Below are 7,390 nucleotides of genomic sequence, written 5' to 3' on the forward strand. Positions count from 1 at the left end.
TCTAAAATCACTATTTTTTTAATATGATTTTTTTGTATTTGATTTCTCGCTCCCTATAAACGTTGCAATCCATGGCCTTTATAGCCAATATTACATTGTTTATTATTTCTCTTTGTTACTGTTTCTCTGTTGCTGCTTTGTGTGTCTGTTCTTCCTTGCGGGTAACGATGGCAGAAAGGTGTCAGACGGCGCGAAGAGGCGGCGCGGCTAGTGGTGGGGCTAGGGTTTTTATTTTGCTGAAAATAGTTTAGGTTTTGGGCTTGTAATTTTTAGGCTGTTATTTTTTGTAATTGGACTATTATTTATTACGGCCCGGTCAAATTTGGGCATTCACACTGAGAACTGATGTACTTTTTGTTCTTCAAAAAACAGCAGTATGAGTTGGTCTGGTGTGTTGGCAAAATGTTGGCATTTATGCATGGATGCATATTTTCCTTGAGGACAAGCAATAACTCAGGTGTGGGGGTGTGATAACTCTTGAAAAGAGTTATATTTTATGCATTTGGACATAGTTAATTGCCTAATCTAGTTGCATTTTAAGGCACTTCATTAATATTTTTTAGCATTGCATTAGAACGTGGGCTGCATTTACAAATTAGGTTCTTTTAATTACTCGTGGAAGAACTGTGTTTTGTGGTATTGGCAAGTGATGGATGAGGAACAAGAAATAAAGGAGTGAAGTTTTGGTGGGGCAAAAGGGTGGTCAGATTGTCAGCCAGTATGCCATGGCAATGCCGAGAAGGTGTCTAGTCAGCATTTAACTCATATCAGTTTTAGCCCAACTCTACTTGTAACATATAAATCTGCCAAAAAAAGAGGAGAATATAAATCTTGGGGTTGTTGGAATTATCCTGAAAAAGAAAAACAAAGTAATTTAAAAAGAAGAAAAGGAGGAAACCTTAGGGCGCAGAATTGCGGGTAGAGATCCTTAGGCAAATTAGAAGGTAGCTGGAATGTGGATTGGACAAGCGAACACTGTCTTCCCGACGTTCTTCTAATATTCCTAATATGTTCCTTCGTGAATTACAGTGATGAAAATGATGTTTGAGTTGAATTTTATTTGCCAATCTATGAGTTAAATCTCATAAGTTTGGGATTACTTTGATGAAACTCTAACTATCTTTAAAGGATGTAGTATAAATTTGAGTTATTTTATTGTTTCATTCAATTATTTTATTCTTTACAATGCATGTGAGGAATTCCTAGACATAGTCGACTATGCAACATACCATTAAATTAATCTGAATTCGTATTAGCTTATACGAGCATCAACTGTTTCCTGGATTTGTGTATTGAGTTCTTTTACAAAGTTCTATCGGAATAATAAAGGATGTACAGTGCTAAATTATTTCATTAAAGTGATCAAAATTATGAACTCTGAATATCAGTATAATTTTTATTTACTAACTTGGAATTGTTGAATCATGTTGTGATAAGGTCAATACTTGAGATGGCTATACGTAAGTTGATTTATGTAAAGAACATTTATGAAATGGCTATATGTTATAAAGCTTTGAAAAGAATGTATCACATATTATAGATTGAGAGGGGTGATTGAATTGCAATTTTTATTTATGAACATTATATGATATGATATGTTTTAAGTTTTTATGTATGTAAAATGAAAAGAATATATGCATTAGCTACATAGAATCAATCATTGAAAGGAGAAATTGGATATGGTATAATAAAATAGAATACAATTTACCATTTCAATATGAGTTGGATGAATTGATTGGTAAATATGCTATTTGAATGTTTTTGCTATAGTATGCTAAAGTGTCATGTATATATGTGATCTCACTAACTTGTGAGATTTGTTTTGTGTATAGGAAATGAATGAATTCATAAGCTTGTTAATGAAATTATGCATGAAATGTTCAAAATGATTCCAATTCGGTAAGTTTAAGTTTCCATTTTATACGAGCTTACTAAGCATTGATTTACTTATGCCTGTTGTTTCTTTCTTTGTAGATTATTAGAAATCTCGATCAGTTAGAAGTTCAAGTTGGAGCATAAACAGTATCCGTTCCTAAATTGGTAGAATTTTTTATCATTTTGAAGTTGGGTTATAAATGACATGTACTAAGAGTTTTAAATTTAATGGTTTATAATGATGTTGTTTTAAGCTTTGGTTAAGTAAGGTTTGATGATGTATATATATTTGGTATTTTGGCTCATATATGTTCATATAAATGCTTTGGTTGTTTGGTTCATGCCTTATGAAAATGTTAATGATATGGTAAAATGGATATGTTGAAATTAATGAATTGGTATGTTGGTCTATCTTTAAGGTAGTACCTTGAGATGATTGAATGTGTGTTTAGTTGGTGTATGAAATGTAGTGCCAATGAGGGCATATTTGTTAGGCACTTATGTTGAATGCCTTGGTATGTTTTAAGCTTGTTTGAATGTGTTTTGAAGGTATGAGAATGATTGATTTTGGTTTTGTTTGGCACTTAAAGAATGGGAAATGTTTTGGCTTATTTTAAAAGTGATTTTAGGTGCAGATGGTTTGGGACACGGGCTGTCATAGGTTCGTGTGTCACACACAGTCACTGCACACAGCCATCTAGCATATTCAATTTGGTGCTGGTTTTTCCCTCACGGTCTCAGGTTGTTAAATGACCTAGAGACACGGTCATGTGACTCTATTTTTGATTTGTACACGATTTGGCCACACAACCATGTTCTTGAGCGTCACGGCCTAGGCTCTGTCACATGGCTTGGCCACACGACCGTGTTATCCCTGATTTTAAATTTTAACATTTTTTCTACTTTATTTGAAATTACTCCCAAATTGTTTCCAAATTGATTTTTAGGTTCTAAAAGCTCAATATAATGCTTGTAATTGTATATATGCTATGAATGATAATGGATTTTGAATATTTTTTATTTAAATTAATAGATGAATGATTTTATGTTATCATTTGTTTTGATATGTGTCGTAATACTCTATAACCTTAATCTTGCAACGGAGATGAGTTAAGGGTGTTACACAAAAACACAACCCGATATTTATTTCCTCGAATCCCGACACGTTTGGAAGTCATAATTTGTATATCTTATAGGAGTAAGGTCTCCTCTGGAATATACAACCATAAAATCCCTTGATCTCCATAAATACTTGAGTATATGCTTAACTGCTTGCTAGTGCCTTGGTCTTGGATTCGCCTGATATTGACTTACCAACCCCACTACAAAATAGATATATGGGTGTGTGCATAGTAGCATAGCATACATGAGAATTCCTACTGTCAAAGTATAAAAAACCTTGCCCATGTTCTTTCTTTCTTCCATTATCTTAGGACAGTCCGATAAAGAGATGAAATCCCGATAAAGAGGGTTGATTTCCCTTTTTCGATTCGGTCATTGCATAAAGCTCCAATATCTTTTCTATGTATGAAGCCTGAGACAGTGCTATCACTTTGTTCTTTCGATCCCTTAGGATTCAAATACTTAGAAAAAAATTAGCTTTTCTCAGGTCTTTCATGTTAAACTATTGTGTTAACTGCAGTTTAACCGATAATAATGTCCCTATATCATTCCCAATAAGTAAAATATCATTGACATATAGACCATATAGAACAAGAAAGACCACCTTTCTATCCCTTAAACGTTTATTAACACAAGGTTCATCTACGTTTTGCTCAAATCTAAAAGTCTTGATCGCTTGGTCGAATCTTTGATTCCATGAGCGGGAAGCTTACTTAAGTCCATATATGGATTTAAGTAGTTTACAGACTTTATGCTCGTTTCCTTTAGCTATATATTCGGTGGGCTGCATCATGTAGATACTCTCTTCAAGATAGTCGTTTAAAAACACTGTCTTGACATCCAATTGCCAGATCTTGTAATTAAAAATCACCGCAATAGATAGTAATATACAGATTGACTTGAGCATGGAAACTAGAGAGAAATTTTCTTCGTAATCGATGCCTTCTTTCTAAGTATAACATTTTGCTACAAGTCTGGCCTTATAAGTTTCCACTTTTTCATCCACATTTATTTTCCTCTTGTAGATCAATTTACACCCTATGGGTTTTATCCCATCTGGCAAGTCTACACATTCTCACACTGAGTTGGAATACATAAAGTCTATGTTAGTTTTTATAGTTTTTTTCCAAAGCTTAGAATCAACACTTTGCATCGCTTCGTCATATGTGAGTGGGTCATCATTTTACTTTTTAGCAGAGTTAGTGTTAAAAACACTTTTGCTAGATTAGAAGAACTCAGACCTACGAGAGACGCTCCCACTACGATAACGCTTCCTATGCTGCTAATCATTTGCAGGTATACTTTTACGAGTTAGTACTGGAACCATTTCCATAAGGTTTTGTATATTTCTCGAACCTCGAGTACCTCTTTACTTTAAGGTTTGAAGTTATTCATGTTACTTTCTTCAAGGAAAGTAGCATGAGTTGAGACTATAACGGTTTTCTCTTTTGGGTTATAAAACAAACTACCCTTTGTTCCTTTTGGATATCCTACAAACATGCACAATTCTGTTCGTGAGTCCAACTTCCTCGTAACTTTATCCAATATGTGAGTCGGGCATCCCCAAATCCTAAAATTATTAAGATCAGCTTCCTACCATGCTACAATTTATATGTGGTTTTCGATGATGCCTTACTTGACACATCATTCAGAATAAAACAAGTTGTTTGTATAGTGTGTCCCCAAATAGAGGTTGGCAGCTTTAAATAACTTAACACCGAACGTACCATGTGTAACAACGTTTGATTTCTTCTCTCTGCCACCCATTCTATTATAGAGTGCCTTGCGAGGTTAATTGGAATGGAATCTCATTCTCTATGAGGTACCTTAAAAACTCATTAGATAAATATTCCCCACATCGATTAGACCGAAGTGCCTTTATAAGTAAACCTAATTGTTTCTCCACTTCCGCACGAAAATCTTTGAATTTATCAAAGGTTTCACTCTTTCGGTGCATCAGGTATATATACCCAAATCTGGAATAGTCATCAATAAATGTTACATAATACTCGTAGCCACCTTTTGCACTAATGCTCATGCGACCACATAAGTCAGTGTGCACAAGTTGTAAGGGTTTTCTAGCCTTTGTTCCTTGTGCATTAAAAGATCACTTAGACATCTTCCGTTTCAAACAAGATTCACATTGTGGAAAATCAACTTCTTTAAGCAAACTTAAGATGCTGTCTTTCACAAGTCTAGTGATTTTTCTCGGTTAATATGATCAATCTCAAATGCCAAAGGTACGCCTCATTAGAGTGAGAAATTTTAAGTATTTTGTTCGATATTTCAATCTCAAGTAGTGTGTATATATTTGGTTTAATAAAATAGAGATTATTTTACATCCACCCATTACAGATAAGATTGTGATTTCTTAATATTACAATTTCATTATTAAAAGTCACGGTCAAGCCATCCTGATATAAACATGCAACGAAAATTAAGTTATAGAAAACATTTTTTAAAATAATCTTCCTAAAATTATCAAAATAAAAATGTACATCTCTCATTGCTTCAGTTTCCACACTTGTCTCGTTCCTGGTCCGTAATGATAAACTCTTATCTCTAAGATCTTTCGTCTCCTTGAACCCTTTCGATGAAATACAAACATGATTAGTGGCTTCCGAATCAATGACCTAGTGGTATATTGAGTCTTCCACTAAACAAGATTTTGTCATCAAGAGTTTCATACATTTGCCTTTGGTAGCTAGGTATTCTTTCCATTCTTTACAGTTTTACTTGAAGTGCCCTTTCTCGTTGCAAAAGAAGCATTTCGACTAAGATAAGTCTTTTTGCTTTCAAGTTCTTTTCCTTTCGGCTTGCGATGGCCTAAAGACCTTAACATTGCCTTTCTTAGAGCATTTTTCCTTTCCTTCTGAAGAAAAAATGGACAATTATATTCGCTTTTACTTTTTTAGACCGATTGACCATCGTTCGACATCAACTCATAGGATTGAAACTCCTTCATGAGTTGTGTAAGCGTCAAGTTTTTGTTGTCAAGGTTATATGTAGCCCGAAAACTATCAAAATTCTTAGACAAGCTTTTGAACACTATCTCTTTTTGGGTGTATTTGTCCAAATTGGCCTCATTGTCCACGACCTCAGCAAAGTAGCCCATAAGAGTGATCATATGGTATTTTACTAGAGTGTCAAGCATTTGTTGGGCATTCATTAAGCTAGTTATAGCAAACTGTCGAGCCAAGGCAGCTTGGCCTCTGAAAGGTCTTCTAGCTTATCTAGAATCACTTTTGTAGTCTAACAACTCGCCATTTGGTTATACTAGCTTGCCAATATATAACAACGAGCTATCTCATTAGACTCTTCCCATCATTTTCTAGTCTCAACTTAAATGGCCAGAGGACACTTAGTATCAAGAGCTATTTATTTACATTTTTTTATAGATTTTTACCATAAATTGAGAGGTTAAAAAATATATGACGGGCTAATTGTTAAGGATAATGGATAGAAACACCCATAAATTTGCATTCTAAAAGAGACATATGAACCTGATTAGAGGCCTGGAAAATGAGGTGGGAAATGTAACCACTAATAAGGGCAAAATGGAGGAAATTACCCGAAAGTATTTTAAGGATATATTTTCTATGAAAGGGGGTGGAAAATATGGAACATATTTTGGCTGGGGTGGAGCAACGAATAACTGAAAGCCTGAACTAAATGTTGATGGCTATGTATATGGCCGAGGAGGTGTTTGCTGCTTTAAAAATAATTGGTCGAACGAAAGCAGCTAGAAGTGATGGTTTTTCAGCAAATTTTTTTCCAAAATTTCTAGCACATTATTGGTCGGGATGTGAGCATATATTGCCTTGAAATATTAAATGAAGGTATGTCACTAGAATCTCTACAAATTTTAAGCTTATAAGTCTTTGTACGATACTTTATAAAATTATTTCTAAACCTGTTGCTAATCGTTTCCAACAAGTTTATATGTTGTATTGATGAGGCTCAAAGCGCTTTTGTTCTGGGTTGGTTGATTACTGATAATGTTCTTGTTTATGAAGTTCTTGCATTTAAGTAAAAAAGAATGGGAAGAACAGGCTTTTTTGCATTAAAATTGGATATAGGTAAAGCTTATGATCGAGTAGAATGGTCCTTTATACGTCAAATGATGTTAAAGATAGGTTTTGCAAGTTCGTGGGTGAAGTTTATTATTCATTGTAAAAGCTTAGTCTCGTACTCAACCGTGGTTAATAGGAAAGAGGGTGAGGTGTTCCGTCCCACTAGAGACATAAGGCAAGGGGATCCGTTAAGTTCATATTTATTTCTGGTGTGTAGTGAGGGTCTTTTGACATTAATGAGATTGGCTAGGCAAGAAGGTTTGGTGGAGGGGGCTAAAGTAAATCGAAAAGGTCCACGGATATCTCATTTGATGTTTGTT

Source organism: Gossypium hirsutum, chromosome D06 (genome assembly GCF_007990345.1).
Source record: "Gossypium hirsutum isolate 1008001.06 chromosome D06, Gossypium_hirsutum_v2.1, whole genome shotgun sequence".
Taxonomy (NCBI): domain Eukaryota; kingdom Viridiplantae; phylum Streptophyta; class Magnoliopsida; order Malvales; family Malvaceae; genus Gossypium; species Gossypium hirsutum.